The following is a 19,357-nucleotide window of genomic DNA, read 5'->3' as shown; positions in this document are numbered from 1 at the left end:
ACAGTATTTGTCTTTCTCTGATTTATTAACTTAGCATAAAACCCTCTGTATCCACTCAGGTCATTGCAAATTGCAAGATAATTTTTTGAAATACCTCAGTAATATTCCATTGTATGTATATACCACATGTTCTTTATTCATTCATCTATTGATGGACACTAAGGTTGCTTCCATAGCTTGACTATTGTAAATCATGTTACAGTGAACATTCATATGCATATATCTTTTCAAATTAGTGTTTTGTTCTGTTTTTTTAGGTCAACACCTGTAAGTGAAATTGCTGGATCATAAGGCAGTAAGTACTATTTTAATTTTTTTGAGGAACCTCTATACTGTTTTCTGTAGTGGCTGCACCACTTTGCAATCCCAAAAATAGTGCACCAGGGTGCCTTTTCCTTGACATCCTTGCCAACATTTATTTGTTGTCTTTTTGATGTAGCAGTTCTGACAGGTGTGAGGTGGTATCTCATTGTGGTTTTGATTTGCATTTCTCTGATGATTAGTGATGCTGAGAATCTTTTAAGTGTCTGTTGTCCATCTGTATGTTTTCTTTGGGAAAAATGTCTATTCGGGTCCTCTGCCCATTTTTTAATGAGGTTTTGTTTTTTTTGATGTTAAGTTTTATGAGTTCTTTGTATATTTTGTATATTAGCCCCATATTGGATAGATTGCTTACAGTGTCTTCTCATATTCACTAGGTGGGCTTTTTGTTTGATGTTTGGTAACATCAAAGATTGTAGATAACAGATCACTATAACAAATAGAATAATTACAAAAAATTTTGAAATTTTGCAAGAATTACTAAAATGTGAGATAGACATGAAATGAGCAAATGCTGTTTAAAAAATGGCATAAGTAGACTTGCTTCATGCAAGGTTGCCACAAACCTTCTGTCTATAAAAAATGAAATATCTGTGAAGTGCAGTAAAGTGAAGTACAATATAACAAAATATGCCTGTAATTTGAAATTGAGGAGAGTGATACTTCCAGGTCTGTTCCTCTTTCTAAAGATTGCTCTGGCTTTTAAGAGGGTTTTTCGTGTGTGTGTGTTTCCATACAAATTTTAGAATTATTTGTTCTAGTTCTGTGAAAAAATGCCATTGGTATTTTGATAGGAATTGCATTGAATTTGTAGATTGCGTTGGGTAGTATGAATATTTTAACAAAACTAATTCTCCCAGTCCATGATTATGACATATCTTTCCATTTTGTGTGTGTGTCATCTTCAGTTTCTTTCATCAGTGTATTATAGTTTTCAGAGTAAAGACTTTTTAACTCTTTAGTTAGATTGATTCCTAGGTATTTTATTCTTTTTGATATAATTGTAAATAGGATTATTTTCTTACTTTCTCTTCCTGATAATTCATTATTAGTGTATAAAAAGTAACCAATATCTGTGTATTAAGTTTAGATCCTGCCATTTTACTGAGTTCATTTATTCTAATAGTTTTTTGGTAGTGTCTTTAGGATCTTCTATATATAACATTATGAAATTTGAAAACACTGACAGTTTTACTTCTTCCTTTCCAATTAGGATGTTTTCTTTTTCTTGTCTGTTTGTTAAGGCTAGGACTTCCCATACTATGTTGGATAAAAGTGATGAGAATGGGCATCCTTGTCTTGTTCCTGATCTTAGAAGAAACGCTTTCAGCTTTTCACTGTTGAGGATGATGTTGGCTGTGGATTTGTCACTTATGATCTTTATTATGTTGAGGTACGTTTCCTCTATAGCCACTTTGTGGAGACTTTTTTTTTTAATCATAAATGAATGTTGAATTTTGTCAAAAGTTTTTTTCTGCATCTATGGATATGATCATTTGATTTTTTATTTTGCAGTTAATGTGGTGTATCACATTGATTGAGTTGCAGATATCGAACCATTCTTGCATCCCTAGGATAACTCCCACTTGATCATGGTGCAGGATCCTTTTAATGTATCATTGAATTCAGTTTGCTGACTGTTTTATATCTATCTTCATTACTGATATTGGCCTATGATTTTCTTTTTTGTGATAACTTTTCTGGTTTTGATATCAGGGTGATGGTGGCCTCATAAAATGAGTTGGAAATCATTCCTTCCTTTGCAGTGTTTTTGAATAGTTGAAGATGGTAGGTGTTCATTCTTCTTTAAATGTTTGGTAGAATTCACCTGTGAAGCCATCTGGTCCTGAATTTTTATTGGGAGTTTTTTAATTACTGATTTATTTTTGTTACTGGTAATTGGTTTGTTCATCTTTTCTATTTCTTCCTGGTTCAGTATTGGGAGATTGTATAGTTCTAAGAATTTGTTTCTTCTAGGTTGTCCATTTTATTGGCATATAATTGTTCATAGTAGTCTCTTATGATTTTTTGTATTTCTGTGGTATCAGTTGTAACTTACCCTTTTTCATTTCTGATTTTATTGATTTTGCCCCCACCCCGCCATTTTTTTGTGGTGAGTCTGGCTAAAGGTTTATCAATTTTGCTTATATTTTCAAAGAACCACCTTTTGGTTTCATTGATCTTTTCTGTTTTTTTAAGTCTCTGTTTCATTTATTTCTCCTCTGATCTTAATGATTTCTTTCCTTCTACTAACTTTGCATTTTGTTTGTTCTTCTTTCTCTAGTTATTTAAAGTATAAGATTAGGTTGTTTATTTGAGATTTTTCTTGCTTCCTGAGATAAGTGTCTATCACTATAAACTTCCTTCTTAGAACTGCTTTTGCTGCATCCTATAGGTTTTGGATCATTGTATTTTTGTTTTCATTTGTCTTTAGGTATTTTTAGATTTACTCTTTGATTTCTTTGGTGATCCATTGGTTGTTTAGTAGCATATTGTTTAGCCTCCATGTGTTTGTGTTTTTTGTAGTTTTTTTCTGGTAGTTGAATTCCAGTCTCATTGCACTGTGGTTAGAAAAGATGTTTGATATGATTTCAATTGTTTAAAATTTACTGAGGTGTGCTTTGTGGCCTAGCATGTCATCTGTCCTGGAGAATGGTCCTTGTGCACTTGAAAGGAATTTGTGTTATGCTGCTTTTAGATGGAGTGCTCTCTATATATCAATTAAGTACATATGATCCAATGTTTCTTTTAAGGCCAGTGTTTCCTTACCGATTTTCTGTCTGGGGGATCTGTCCATTGATGTTAGTAAGATGTTAAAACCCCCAATGTTATTGCATTACTGTCGATTTCTCCCTTTATGTCTGTTAATATTTGCCTTATATATTTAGATGCTCCTGTGTTGTGTGTGTGTGTATATATATTTACAATTATTACATCTTCTTGGATTGATCCCTTGATCATTATGTAGCATCCTTCTTTATCTCTTGTAACAATCTTTGTTTTAAAGTTTATTTTGTCTGATAAGAACACTGCTGTCCAGCTTTCTTTTTATTTTATTTCATTGTGGTTCCTTTTTGTTTTTAGTCATAGAAAATCTTTCTTCTGGTCTTCAGTTTGTTCTCGCAGATAGATGCTTTGTAAGTAGTTTTAATTCTGATTTGTCTCTAGGAGGAGGTGAGTTCAGAATCTACTATGCTGTCTTGACTAGTTAACTCTAGAAGCAATTTATTTTTGAACTAAAAAAATTACTATTGAAATAAAATAACTGAAATTTAAAGCTGAGTGATTGAGGTTAATAGCAGATCAGAATCTGATGATAGAATTACTAAACTGGAAGATGGTCAGAGGAAGTTAGCAATAGTGTACAAAAGAAAAAAAAGAGAATATACAGGAAAGAAGGTAAAAGATATAGATACATTTAATTGTATCTTTAATTAGGGTGCCAGAAAAAATGGAGTGAGGGTAAATGTCAATGAGGAAAATGTTAATAAAAGATAATATAGTGGTTTTGAAATATGTCAATATTCTTTGACATTCCTCCCTTTACTAGAAGGAAGGTAATTTACTTCTTTGCATGTAGCCTGTATTTAGTGAGTTGTTTGTGATGAACAGAATGTGGTGTAAATAATGCTGTGTGACCTTTAAAATTAAAGCACTGAAAAAGCAGCTTCTGCCTTAGCTCTCTTCTCCTGGATTGCTTACTCTGTAGGAAGCCAGCACCATGTCATGAGGACACTATGTTGTATTTAGAGGCCCATGTGCAGAGAACTGAGGCTTTCTGCCAACAGTCAGTACCAACTTTCTAGACATATAAATTAACCACTTTGGTATTAAATCCTCCAGCTCCAGTAAGCGTTCAGTTGTCTGCAGCCTTACCTGATACGTGAAAGCAATCTTAGGGAAGAAGTGCTCAGCCAAGCCACACTTAAATTTCCTTCCTGCAGAAACTGTGAAACATAAATGTGTATTGTTTCTGCAACTAGTTAGTGAAGTTTATATGCTCTAATAGATAACTAACAGAGGTAATAATTCAGAATTTTTATGTACCAATAACAGATGTGGTATCCAAAAATTTTCAAGTGGGTAAATTTTATAAAGGCATGTTGTAATAAAAATGGAGAAATTCACAGAAATAGAAAAAATCTTCAAGGAAGCCAATAAAAATAAATTACCTTCAAAGGGAATTAAGCCTAGACTAGGGGTCAGCAAAACTTTTCTAAAAAGTTTCAAAGAAGTAGTTGTTTGGAACGTTGAGGGCCACATGGTCTTTGTTACAACCACTGAACTCTGCCATTAGTGTGAGGGAAGCCGTAGATGATATATAATGAATGGTCTTTGCTGTATTATAATAAAGCTTTATTGATGAAAATAGGATATGGGCTAGATTTGTCTGTGGAGTGTAGTTCGATTACCCTTGTGCTAGAGTGAAAGCCAACTTGACAACAAAAGGGAAGCCAGAAGCCAGTGGAATACTATCTTCAATGTACAAGGAAATAACTTTAAAAATTGGAAGCAACATTTAAATATTTTTACACAATCAGTTATTAAATTATTTTGCTACCATCAGGTCCTCACTAAAGTAAATTCTCAGGGAGAAACTTCAGAAGAAGGAAAGAGTCTCTGATGGAAAATTTGAGATACAAGAAGGAATAAACAATAAACAATAAATATACAGCACAATTTATTTTATTGTGCTTTGCTGTTGAGCTTTGCAGATACATGTTTTTAATAAATTGAAGCTTTGTGGCAACCCTACATCAAACCAGTCTATTGGCACCATTTTTATTCCAACAGCATTTGCTCATTTCATGTCTCTGTGTCACATTTTGGTGATTCTTGCAACATTTCAGAGGTTTTCATTGTCACCTTTGTTTGGTGATATATGCTCATTGATCTTTGGTGTTACAACTACAACTTCCTGAAGGCTCAGGTGATGCTTAGCATTTTTTGCAGTATTCTGGAATTAAGATATATGCATGTTTTCTCAGCTGTAATGCCATTGAACACTCAATAGACTTCAGTATCTTGCAAATATGACTCTTATATGCACTGGGAAACCAAAAAAATTCATGTGACCCACAATATTTGCTTTATTGCATTGGTCTGGAACCAAGTCCACATTATCTCTGAGGTATTCTTTTAAATGAGCTTTACAAAAATAATAGTAATATACTGTGAAATTTTAAAAATAAAGAATTAATTGCATAACAAATGCATCTAAGTTAAGATGATAGTAAATAAGTTACCTCAATTGTCTGTAAGGAAGAATAAAGGTATTTTTTGAAATTAGATTTTAATAAATTAAAGGTTCATGTTGTAATCCCTAATGTACCAATTAAAAAAAAGAAACCAGTATATATAATCCCAAAATTTTTTGCGGTTTAAAAAATGGAATGATAATAATTACTTCAGAAGAAGGCCAAAAAGGGAAAGAAAGAAAGTAGAAAAGGTGTGACAAATAGAAAGCGTGTGAGACAGCTGATCAAACCTAAATATATTATTCATGACATAAATGCAAATGAACTGAAAATTCTAATTAATAGGATCCAGTTTTCAGACAAGATTAAAAATAAATCCTATTCTATATTGTTTATAAGAGAGAGAGCTAAAATATAAGAATACAAAAACATACATAGTAAAGGGATGGGAATGGATAAACTGTGCTGATACTAATCAAAAGTAAGCTGGTGTAGCCATATTAGTATCACCAAACTTAAGACATGAAAGCATTATTAGAGATACAGAAAGTCATTTTATAATGTAAGATATCATTCAATTTAAAGACATATTTGCATACTTATAAAGAATATGGCCTCAAAATGTCTCAAAAAAAAATTGACAGGCAACAAGAAGAAATGAACAAATCTACAATGTAAAAAAAATGAACAAACCTCTCTTTCTAGCTGATGGAACAAACAGACAAAAATGCTGGGGAAAATAGAACACAAATGAAGAATGCAATAAATAGCAAAATCCAAAGCAAATAAAGGAAGCAAATAAAAATAACATTGAAAACATACAGACAAGAATGAAAATCAACAAAACTAAAATTTGGCTCTTAAAAAAATGATATAAATGAATAACTACAGGTAAAACTGATGAAGAAATAAAAGAAACAGCCAAGAGTAGATATATAAAAAGAAAACATCCTTAGAGTCTTCAGATACTTTTAAAAGGCAACAAGAAGTTACTATAATTTTATGCCACAGTTTGAAAATTTATAATAAATGGACAAATTCTTAGGCAGTTACAAATAATGAAATGAATACAAGAAGATACTGAAAACCTGAAAATCCTATAAGTAAAAAAAAAAAAATTAAATCTGTTTTTCATAAGCTTTCCTCAAAGAAACCTTCAAAACCTGATGGCTGTGTTAGTGAATGCTATCCAGGTTCAATAGGAAATAATTATAGCTTTATACCAACTTTTCCAGAGAAAAGAAAAAGAAAATATACTATCCAAATTATTTTCTGAGGGTAGTGTTTGACAGCATAATAAGCAGAGCAATCTCAGTTATGACAATAAATGCAAAAACCCCAAGCAAAATATTAGCAAATTGAATCAAACATTATATAATAAGATGAAAACCATTATATATTTATATATTATGTAGAAACCAAGTTGCATTTATTCAAGGAACATTAAGTTGTGTTAAACATTAGAGACTTAATCCTACAATAACTTCAATAGATGTAGAAAAATGTGTTTGGTAAAATTCAGTATCCATATATGATGAAAACACTTACCAAATAAAAAATAGGGACTTTCTTAATTTGATAAAGGATTTCTATAAAAGACTTAAAGAAAATACTATATTTAATGGTGAAATATTGAAACTTTCCCTTTGGTATTGGTGACATTATGAGAATGTCTACTCTAGACATTTATATCCTTCGTTAAATTGGAGATAGAACTATGATATGATCCACCTATCACACTTCTGGGTATAAATGCAAAGGAAATGAAAACACAAGATCCAAAGATATCTACACCCCCATGTGCACTGCAGCATTATTCACAATATCACAATAGCTAAGATATGGAAACAACCTTAGTGTCCACCAGCAGATGACAGGATAAAAAGATGTTACGGATATATATATATATATATATCAATACTAATATATATCTCTATCTGGGTATGTAGATATACTTATGGAGGGGGTTAAGCCACACATAACTTATCGTAGGTCCTCCATATCTGCTGTTCCTCTGCATCCACACTCAGCCAACTATGGTCTATGTAGTACTGTAGTATTTACTATTGAAAAATATCCACACATAAATGGACCTGTGCAGTTCAAACCCATGTTGTCAAGTGTCATCTCTGTGTTTGTGTGTATATATACGTGGTAGGATTTTTTTCAGTTATAAGAAGGAAATCCTGCAATTTACAACATGATGGATGGACTTTGAGAGAATATGTTAAGTGCAATAAACCAGACAGAAAAAGACAAATAATGTATAATCTCATTTATGTGTAGAATCTAAAAAAAAAAAAAACCTTATAGAAAAAAGAGATCAGAGGAGTGGTTAGTAGGGGATGAGAAGTGGGGGACATGGGGAGAGGTGGTAAAACTTTAAGCTGTAAGATGAATAAGGTGTGAGGATCTCCTGTATAACATGGTGACTATAGTTGATAACACTGTATTATAGTGGAATTTGCAAGGAGAGTAGAATTTAAATGTTCTCACAAGTAAAGGTAAATATATGAGGTGATGGATATGATAATTAACTAGATTGAGGAATCCTTTCACAATGTATACATATACCAAATCATCATGATGTACACTTTATAGATCTTTTGGTTTTATTTGTCAAATAATGTTACCTTAAAAAAGCTGAAAAAAAGATCACATTTCATTATTTACCTGAAAAAGTGTATTTATGTCTCCTGTCACCATAGTACCAAGAACCAAGATACTCGAAACACATAAAGCTAAATGTCTTCACTTAAGGAAAAATATGCATATTTCCTGAAGTCTTTCTTCTCCCAAGCCATCACTTAATGCACACTAATTTTTTAATTTTTTTCATGGGTGCCTAACATTATTTGTTCATTTGAAAATAGAACATGGTTTTCCTCTTTTTTGTTTTTAGTTAAATGGTCTTTGACTTACTGATAATATGTTGCAAATAAATGACTTTAAAGAAAACTGAGTAAAAATAGGGTGAAAAAAGGCATAAGGAAAGAAGAAAACAATTTCATTACTTGTAGTTGACGTAGAAAATTTTAAAGAATCTATAGCAAATTATTAGAGGCAATAAACAAACCTAGCAAAATTGCTAGAAGTGAGATCAATATACTTCAATATCCCATCATAATGTTATAAGTGTGGTCCGAAAATTCAATCAGTAAAATGTGAGGGTTCATTTCTGGTGAGATTAATGTAGACTGTTTCAGATCATCTGTGTTGACACACAAAGTACAAAATAAAAATGATGAAACTTATTCTTTACCCAACTGACTATATACTGACCAAAGAAAGTTCCACATGACCCCCAGGCTGAAGCTGTCACTTTTTAATTATGTCCCTCCTGCCCCCAGAAGACATGTGGTTTGGGCCATATATCTCTAAGAATGGAGAGCAGGCAGAGCACTCAAACACCAGCTGCTTTTATCCAAATTTGCATTATTACAGAGCTTGTTATCATAGTTTTACTGTAGAACTCTGGTTATAGTTCTATAAACCAGAAGCAAGCAAACAAACAAAAAAGAAATTTTTAAACGTATTTTTAAACGTAAAACGTAAATGTTAAACGTAAGAGCAAGCATAATACCAAGTACCTAGGAATCAATCTAATAAAAAATGTGCAAAATGGGAAAGACTAGACTGTTGGGTTTAGGGGCAAGATTCTGCATAATGAGCTTAAGGCAAGTCAGTTAATTAAGAGGGCTGGATGTGCAGGGCCACACAGAGACAGCTGTGATGGGGGTGCTTTTACTGTCTGCCAAAATACTAGTACGTAGGATGTGGCCAGCCCGGAAGACAGATGTGAGCTAAAAGCCCACATTTGACCAATGAAATCCAGCCAGAAGGGAAGATGTGGATGTAAGCCAGGCCCTGACACCTACAGGTGCTTCATCAGAGAGCACCCACACCAGAGGACCCGGCCAGTGACTGACTCCGGATCTTCCCAGGCAGAAGTCAAGGACTGGGCCGGGCCAGAACTCTTTGCCATGTACTTGCTCTGAGAAGAGTTTTAGAAGCATTATCCTGAGCCTAAGACTGTGGGATTAAAATAACTGATATTCAATCCCAGTTGTACTGATACTGGACATGAGATGTGGGTTGAAGGCCAGAGAAGTCAGTAGAATCAGGCTTACGCAGAGGAAGATGGGGATTTTTAGGATGTATGTCTACCATCGTTTGGGTCTTGCCACTTCCAGGGCTCTGAGGAATCATGTTGCATTTGGGGAAAAAATTGTTTCTCAGTTTTGTAGACTGGGCAATTAATTAAAGTCACAAAATCCAAGAGAATTTTGGAAAGAAATTTCAAAGCTAACTAACATGACCATAAAAGAAAAGATAGCAAGAAAATCATTGACGCTGCTGGTAAACTTGGGACACTTACAGTTGTGAAACCTCTTTGCCCATTGAATTATATTTGGAGCAGGTCTTTTGTCAAGCAGATACATAAACAAATAAGCAAGCAAGCACAAAACAAACAACTGTCTTGTTTCCATTCATGAGAATTTTAAACTAGCACTTTGGCCAACAGAAACAGTTGAGCACTCTCTGAAACATGGAGTGGGCTATTTTGGAAAGCATATGGTAGAGGTTACGGGGAATATTCATGCTGAAGCATATGTTTGGTTTTCTGGGATGTCTAATTAAGGGATTCACACCATAGGGCAGGACTACAACATGTGCAGATTTCCTCCAAGAATATGGTTAATGTGCCTCATTTTACAGATGTGGAAACTGAGGCACACAGAGGGAAGGGAACTTGGCTAAGCTCATCTAGGGAATGAGTGCTAGAATCTTATCTATGGTCAGATAGCACACACACGTTTTCCTGACTAAGGACCTTCAGAAATCACCTGAAATCTGACCTTTGGGATCCTGAAAGGCAAGTGTCACTCATCAAAATTATCAAGAAAGGTAAAATCAGACTATAGAATGAACCCAAACCCACTTAAAATAAAGACACTATCTTAAATAATGACATCATTTGAATTTTGGGACACATCTTGAGAGAGTTCTAAAAATTTTGGTTATCAAATTTAATTGAAACTTTCTTGAAATTTTTTTAAAAAATCAGTTACAATGTATCAATTTCTGGTGTACAGCATAATGTCCCAGTCATGCATATACATACATATATTCATTTTCATATTCTTTTTCATTAAAGGTTATTACACAATATTGAACATAGTTCCCTGTACTATACAAAATACACTTTTTAAAAAAATCTATTTTTGTATATAGTGGCCAACATTTGTAAATCTCAAACTCCCAAATTTATCCCCTCCCACCCCCTTTCTCTGGCAACCATAAGATTGTTTACTAAGTCTGTGAGTCTATTTTTTGTTTTGTAGATGAGTTCATAATGTCCTTTTTTATTTTCCTTTTTTAAGACTCCACATATGAGTGATATCATATGGTATTTTTCTTTCTCTTTTTGGCTTGTTTCTCTTAGAATGACAATCATCCATGTTGCTATAAGTGGCATTATTTTATTCTTTTTCATGGCTGAGTAGTATTTCATTGTAGAAATATACTACAACTTCTTTATGCATTCATCTGATGATGGACATTTAGGTTGCTTTTATGTCTTGGCTATTATATAGAGTACTGCTGTGAGCACTGTGGTGCATGTATCTTTTCAAATTAGAGTACCCTCCAGATATGTACCCAGAAGTGGGATTTCCGTATCATATGGTAGGTTTGTTTTTAGTTTTTTGAGACATCTCCACACCATTTTCCATAATGGCTGTACCAGACTACATTCCCATCAGCAGTAGGAGGGTACCCTTTCTCCACATCCTCTCCAGCATTTATCATTCATGGACTTGTGAATGATGGCTATTCTGACTGGTGTGAGGTGATAACTCATTTTAGGTATCTCTGATAATTTGCATCTCTCTGATAATTAATGCCACTGAGCATTTTTCATGTGCCTATTGGCCATTTGTATGTCTTCACTGGAGAATTGCTTGTTTAGGTCCTTTGCCCATTTTTGGATTGGGTTGTTTGTTTTTTTGTTATTAAGTTGTATGAGCTGTTTATATATTCTGGAAATTAAGCCTTTGTCAGTTTTATCATTTGCAAATATTTTCTCCCATCCCATAGATTGTTGTTTTGTTTTGCTTATGGTTTCCTTTGCTGTGCAAAAGCTTGTAAGTTTAATTAGGTCCATTTGTTTATTTTTGCTCTAATTTCTATTGCCTGGGTAGACTGCCCTAGGAGAACATTGCTAAGATTTATGTCAGAAAATATTTTGCCTATGTTTTCTTCTGGGAGATTTATCATGTTTTCTTTTATATTTAAGTCTTTAAGCCATTTTGAGTTTACTTTTGTGTATGGAGTGAGGGAGTGTTCTAACTTCATTGATTTACATGCTGCTATCCAGTTTTCCCAACATCACCTGCTGAAGAGACTGTCTTTTCTCCATTGTATATTCTTGCCTCCTTTGTCAAAGATTAATTGACCATAGGTCTGTGGATTTATTTCTCGGCTCTCTATTCTGATCCATTGAGCCACATGTCTGTTTTTATGCCTATACCATGCTGTTTTGATGACTGTAGCTCTGTAGTATTGTCTGAAGTCTGGGAGGGTTATTCCTCCAGCTTTGTTCGTTTTCTTCAGTATTGCTTTGGCAATTCTGGGTCTTTTGTGATTCCATATAAATTTTAGGATTGTTTGTTCTAGTTCTGTAAAAATTGTCCTGGGTAATTTGATAGGGATTGCATTAAGAATCTGTAGATTGCCTTGGGCAGTATGGCCATTTTAATCATATTGATTCTTCCATTCCAAGAGTATGGGATATCTTTCTATTTCTTTAAGTCATCCTTAATTTCCTTAGTGTTTTGTAGTTCTCCATGTGTAAGTCTTTCACTTCCTTGGTCTGATTTATTCCTCAGTATTTTATTGTTTTGGATGCAATTTTTAAAGGGATTGTTTCTTCACTTTCTTTCCCTGCTAATTCATTGTTAGTGTAAAGAAATGCAACTGATTTTTGTACCTCTTGAATGTTTTGACTTGAATTTTAAACCAAAGCAAAAAGAAAATAAACTTCAGTTCTAACCCCTGTGATGTTTTAAATTTACAGCTCTATTTCAAAGAGTTTTGGCAGTGTCGCTGAACAGGGCATACTTAGGGCATTTCTAATATCCTTTAATTAAATCTCACAAGAGTTTGTGTGATGTAACACTGAGGAAACCAATTATTCCTAGGCATTCTTTTGCCAAAAGGGTTACATTAGAGATACATGGTCCTGTTCTCTGAATACCACCTGCCTTCCTTCCTATTTAAAATGATATTTCCTTTCCACTACCACTGAGCTTGGTGTTTCAGCCGAAGTTCCCTAAAGCAAGGCCTGGGACAAAAGCTTCTGGGAGAGTAGTTTATTTGGGGTTGTGTTCCTTGCTACCAGGAATGATGACTAGGGTGACTGGGTGTTATGCACTAAGCGTTTGCTTCCTTCCAAAATTCATAGGTTAAAGCTTAACCCTGGATGTGATGGAATCTGGAGGTAAGGGCTTTGAGAGGTAATTAGTTCATGAGGGGGGATTCCTCATGAATGGGATTAGTGCTCTTATAAGAAGAGACACAAAAGACTTCTCTCTCCCTCTCTCTTTCTCTCTCCCTCTTATAAGGGCACAGTGAGAAGGCAGCTGTCTACAAGCTAGGAAGTGGATTCTCTCTAGACACTAAATCTGCTAGTACCTTGATGGTGAACTTTCCAGCCTCCAGAAGAGTGAGAACTAAGTGTTTGTTGTTTAAGCTACCCAGTCTATGATATATTTTTGTTACAGCAGCTTGAACTGACTAAGACAGTAGGGGAAGAGGAAGAGAAATATGAGAATATCTCATTGGATTGGCAACCATTACAGGAGGGTGTGGCTTTTGAGAAGCCATATAGAGTTGTTATCCAAGGGTACACTTGGAGGAAATAAACATTTAGCCATTAACTCCCATCCCCTTTACTCAAAGATTGCCCCAAGGAGTATTAACTCCCCTGCACTGAGTTGTGCATGTGAAAAGCCAAGCCTCAGAGCAGGACCTGCAGAGAGCTGATTGAAGCCTGTGTAGAACTGGTCAGCACCAAGGGGATTTGCAGGGTTGCAAATGTGATGTCCAACATACCTTCCTTCAAAATTTAGATCAGATCCTATGCCTCTGCTCAATCCCCCTGACTGCTTCGCTCCACTGTCTGCCTTTTTAGCACAAACCATTTACATGGACACTTTATAGTTTACTGTGTGAGTTACCTTTCAATAGATTGCTACTCTGGTGCCAAGGTGGTCAAGGACACTCTGGAGTTCTATGTTCCCGACATTTTGAGTTTTCTCTATGCCTCCATTTCTCCTCCTGTACACTGATGGGGTCGGATTACTAGCTCAAGGCTACAAACTCAGATGTCAGTAGGGACCAGAGAGGTGAATCATGACGTGTTTGTTTCAAAATGATGTCTGTCTTAAATTGCGTTCTTTACACAAAGGCATGCTTTGTTTGGATATTAAATGCGTAGAAATTGCCCTCACATACATTTTCTCTCTCTCACCTTTCTTGAAAAAACAAACTCCCCCAGTCTATGTTGTATGCTCCTACTTTTGATGCTGATAGGAAATACTGTAGCATAGTCTTAATGTAAGTGACAGCTCACCTTTCACCTTGATGTTGAGGGAACTTAGAGGTGATGAGGACCCCAGTAAATCCTTGAAGTGGTAACTGATACTTAGATTGTTGCCAGTGGACCCAGGGTTATCAAAATCTTCAGATTCTTTATGAGAAGCCAGGACATTTAGAGCTTTATCTGCAATCTCCCAATTTTTAAATGTTAGTGTTTCCTTCACATTAATCTTAAAGGCTGTGTGCATCAAACGTAAGTTTCCTTTGGGCTTCTTCTGACTTGAAGGCCACCAGTTTGCCAACTTGGAATAACAAAATCCCCAACAGCTTTTCCAGAGTTAATATGCTATGGTTCACACTCGTAACGCTAAGAACCTCTCATCCTCATTTTCTGATTCACATCTAGACAGTCTCAAATCCTGGTCTAGAATCTCAGCTCTATTACCATCTTAGCCCTGTCGTTCTGGACCTTATCCCCAGCCGGTACACAGGCTCTCTGTCAGATCAGTTACATGGCTTTAAGTTCTAAGAAACTCTGAGATCCAAAAAGAACTGGCTGTGAAATGAAACATCATTCTTCTACCTAAGGATTACTACTTTGAGCCAAAGGAAAGGCATCAGAAACCACGGGAAGCGTAAGTCATGGGGGTTGTGCTAACTGTAGGGTGTGTTACTGCAGTGCCATTGTTGAATATACTTTCTGATGGGGTGACATGGGCACAAGAGGGACAGAATTCTAATTTACTGCTCCCAACAAGCCTTTTGCTCTTGCGTTCTGGGCCATCTGTGTCTCCGGCAGTGTATCTCATGGTCATTCCACTTTGTGCCTTGAAAAGACTGTAACGTGCCCAGACTATGAACACCCCACCTACAATTCATAGGCATGTGGAAGGGTCACAGGTCATCTGCTTCCCTTTAATTTTATTTGTCAGGTATGAGATACCTGATAAAAATTTCATTTCAGATTAAATAGTGATGGAAGAGAAAAAACGTTGTTTCCTCTTTTTTATTTTTGAAGAGAAACATCTTAATACTTATTAAAAGAGGTGCCTCTGTTGCTGGAAGATGGGTCATGAAGGTTTTCCATGTAAATGAAGCACCAGTGATGACAGTAATAATTATAAAGCAGTGACTAGTTATGGAATATGACCATATTCCTGGCACCAAGCTAAATACTTAAGTGTGTATCATTTTACTTTATTTTCAGAATAACCCTAGGGATAAGTGCCATTATTGTTCCCATTTTATGGGTCAGAAAACTGAAGCTCGGAGAGGTAGTGACCTTCCCGGGATCATAATGTCAGTTAGTAGTAGGACTAGGACTGTATATACCTCTCCCCTCCCACAAAAAGAACTAGAAGATAGAGAACATTTTTGTCAGGGTACAGAACATATAGAATTTATAGCAGTACCATAAATACATCCATTAATGGTATTTATTGCTTTGTGACAGAGCCGTGTAAATATCTGGCTATTAACATTTTCCCTGGACACCTCCTTCTGGAAGCCTGCGAGGCTGGTCTTTTCCATAGCAGCCTTTAAGGACAGAATTATTTCTAGACTAGCTAACTGGAGAGAGTTGGATAGCCGTAGTGACAAATGAGGCACCAAGGGGCTAGCTTCAAGATGCTGTCTCATTCTGAATCTCTAAAATGCTTTATTCTAATAATTCTGGGAATCTGTTCATCTGAAGTCGTTTTCCACCTTTTTCTAAGTTATTACTGTAAAAAAAAGAATTTAAAAATAAAACACGTTGGCAGAAAATAATTGGAAAGCAAAGTGGGAGACCTTTTTCTTGGTAAATATATAAACTTATTAATACATTCATCCACCCATTCATTCATACCACAAACAGTTGTTTTCTACTGTTCTGCTATGTGTATGTTGCTGTGCTTAGAATGTACTCATCCCTTAGTTCTCATGCTTGGGCCCTCAGAGGCAGTGTAGTATAATTGTTACATGATTGAGTTCTAATACGAGCCATCTTGGGTTCAAATTCCATTCTGTTAGTAGCTGTGTGATGTTGGACCAGACCCTTAACTTCTCTGAGTCCCAATGTTCTCATCTGAAAAAAAAAGAACAAAAATCTCAGAATTCTTGGGGGGATTAAATGAGATTGTGTATATAAAACCTCTAGCATAGTGCTTGACACACACTATGTATAAAAGAAAAGGGCTTGTTTCATTTTTGTCATTTTTTTTCCCCTTGCAATTGCTATCCAGATACTCAGGTTGAAATTTTGAATTCAATACTGTCTTGACTGCGCACAGTTTACTTTGCCCATTTGCTTTTTCCTAATTGAGATAACTTCTGTCTCTCTCTCTCATCACCTGCCAGACAAAGTTCAAATGCTTTAGGCCAGTGGTCTCTGAACAGCCCCATTTATTTATTATCGATTTTTTTTTACCATCACTTTCATTTTTCTTTGCGTAATTCTTTTATTCATTTATCTTCTCTGCCTCCATCCCATCTCCTTCCCCCTCATTCCAGATCATATCTACTTTTTAAGGACTTAAAGTGAATTTTATTTTTTCCATGAACATTTCTAATCTCACATTCAGAATGAGTACCCCCTTTTGTCCAAGCTTGTTACCTCCTTGTAACTTTTTGCTCACCCATTAGATTGAAAACTTCTTTAGGATGTAGGCTGCCTTATTTATGTTTGTATCACTCACAGCATCTAGTCCAGTTCCTAATTAATTTTCTTTTTTTTGGTGAGAAGGAAGACCATTCAAGGAAGGGGAGCTCTTCAGTCAATGCCATTCAGACAGTAAACAGTTAATAAATGTGAGATGTGGGTAGCTACTGATTAGATCAGGAAGCAGCAGGCTGTACCAGCTCTTTTCTGTCTCCTTAGAGATACACATTTATTAACTGTGCCCTTCAAAAAAGTGTAAACTTTAGAGAGTTCCCAGTGAATGTTTACAAGGCACGCAGCGGAGCCCAGAGGAGTTACTTAGGTCCTCTGATCCTTTTTTCTCACCTGTCCTGTCTGTACTGCTTCTACACCCCCACCCCCCACCCCCGGGGTAGCCAGGGGCAGGCAGGAGACATCAAAAGTCTAATGAATCCAGTATGCAGAATAAGCTAACTTTTTAGCTCTTTGTCAGCACAGAACCTGGAGACAAGTGTTTTGTATTATCAACAGTAAGAAAGCCCAGGTAGCCTTGCAAATTAGCATAGCCTCAGCTAAGTCTGGCCTTAAAGAAATTGGGCAGAAAATGAGTAAGAAAAGCCATGGTAATGAAAAGTGTAACCTCTAATCTAAGCCCTGCATGGTGCTCAGCAGGAGAACTCACCATTGTTGGGGAAATTATCCCTAGAGGTTGGTATTAGTACAAAGCATAGTGGAGAAATTGAGGACTGCGAGTATAGGGAGGGTGGTGTTATATTTGTAAGCCGTTCTGTTATGACGAAAAATCTGTGGGTGTTTTCTTAGAGTGTGAGAGAATAAGCCCAGTCTTTCTGTTTGTTTTAATCGTGGGTAATGCTCGTTCTTCTGATCAGTACGCCAGTCCATGGCGGTGAATTCCCAGGAAGCTTTTTGTGCAGGGTGACCATGGACCTTCCACTCTTGACCCTGGCAGAGTTGAATGGGCTCTGGGTGAGCCCTTGACTCACACCAGTTGAAGTCAGGATTTATCTAGAGTCAATCTCTCCAGGACTCTGAACATGGAACTTGAAGGCCACCAACGGCCACAAGCTTCAACACAGCCTGAGAACAAGAGGAAGGTTTTGTGCAATAAGAGGAAGTCGTGAAGACAACAGCCAGAGAGGAAGGGGGGCTCTGAGGCATCCTGGTGTGTCCTCATCTCCCTCCCTGAGCTCCGCGCTGCCTTGACCTGCCATAGCAATCATCACTCCCACCACTGGCAGCTCCTTCATGTATATTCAGGCCAGAATTCATTTCCACAAATACAAATATGATCACAAAAGCAACCACCTCAGTTTGCCTCACATTAAGGAAATTATAGTGCTCAGGAGGAAGTTATGCAGCAATTAAAAAGGATGTTTACAAAAGATTTCTAATAATCTGGAGAAATGCTTATGTTATAATGTCAAGTGAAAAAAAGCCAGATAAAAACGTCTGTATATATAGTATGAGCTTTCCCACATTAAAACTTGCATAGAACTATAGGTAAGAATGCACAGAAAAGTAACTCCCCCCCAAATATTAACACTGGCTCTCTCTGTTATTTTATACTTTTTCATATTTTCAAACATTTTTTTCTAATAAGCATGTCCCTTTTTTTATAATAGAAAAGTCCACTTGTATTTGAAAGCATATTTTCTTATTGCCTAGTTTTATGCATTAACAGCTAAGCTTGGAATTTAAAACAAAATCAAGTGGAAGATCCCAGAATGCTAATGTTGCAAAAAGTCTTAGAATTTTTCTTTAGTCCAGGGTTTTGAAATATTCCCAGGGGTCACAGATAGCTTAAGAATCTGATGGGAAAATTTGACTCTTCTTGCAGAAAAAGAATTTTATGTATATAAAAATATATCTCTAAAGATGCTTTGAATGCAAGTTATAGAAAACCCTAAGACACAGGCTTAAACTCTAAAGGAAATATATTGATACAAGCAACCAAAAAAAATTCCAGGAGTGTCTGGCTTCAAGTGAGCCTTGATCTAATAACTTGGCAATGTGACAGAGACATGGGTAATTCTTCTCCACTTCTTTGTCTTCCCCAGATCCAACTGCATCCTAAGGCCAGTTCACCTTGGAGTCCCAGATGGTTATCCTAAGTTCCTGGGGTTTCACACTTACTCGGGAAAGAGAGTCTTGGCCTCAGCATTCCCAACATATATCCTGTGTTTCTCACGCTGACTGGTCAGCCTGAGGTTACGTGCCCGTTGCTGAGTCATTTGCTGTGGCCAGGATAACTGACTGTGCTTGCTGATGGGTTTACTCTAGGTCATGAGTTTCCTCCAGGCTTCCCCACACCGCATTCATCCCCCTATGGAGATTGGACTTCATATCGTGGCATTCGTGGTTCATGCTGCCTTGGGATCTCAGGCTAGACTGTGTCTATCTTCTAAGGACAATCGAAAGGCACAGAGATTTGTAATCTTTCTAAATCACTCCCACTGACATCCAGGTGGATGGATGAATGGAGTACTCCAAGTTCAGTGAAATGGTTTTGGTGCATGTGAAAAATGACCACTGCTGAAGGTTAAGGGCAGTGAAACCTGAACGAGAAAGCTCACCTCTGATATTCTAGCTCAGAAACCCA

The 19,357-nt window shown here is 36.1% G+C and overlaps 1 protein-coding gene across 3 annotated transcripts in view; it reads left to right on the top strand.

Annotated features, from left to right (window-relative positions):
• Positions 1–274: 274 nt before the first annotated feature.
• Positions 275–19,357, top strand: part of SGCD (sarcoglycan delta) — a 1,022,496-nt gene continuing 1,003,413 nt past the window's right edge. For all 3 annotated transcript variants that reach the window (XM_072953966.1, XM_072953991.1, XM_072953973.1), the window contains exon 1: positions 275–295. The gene's annotated coding sequence lies outside the window, so the exon portion shown is untranslated. The remainder of the gene's footprint in view (positions 296–19,357) is intronic.

Source organism: Vicugna pacos, chromosome 3 (assembly GCF_048564905.1).
Source record: "Vicugna pacos chromosome 3, VicPac4, whole genome shotgun sequence".
Taxonomy (NCBI): Eukaryota; Metazoa; Chordata; class Mammalia; order Artiodactyla; family Camelidae; genus Vicugna; species Vicugna pacos.
The sequence above is the reverse complement of the archived record's forward strand: the minus strand, read 5'-3'. Positions and strand labels throughout refer to the sequence as shown.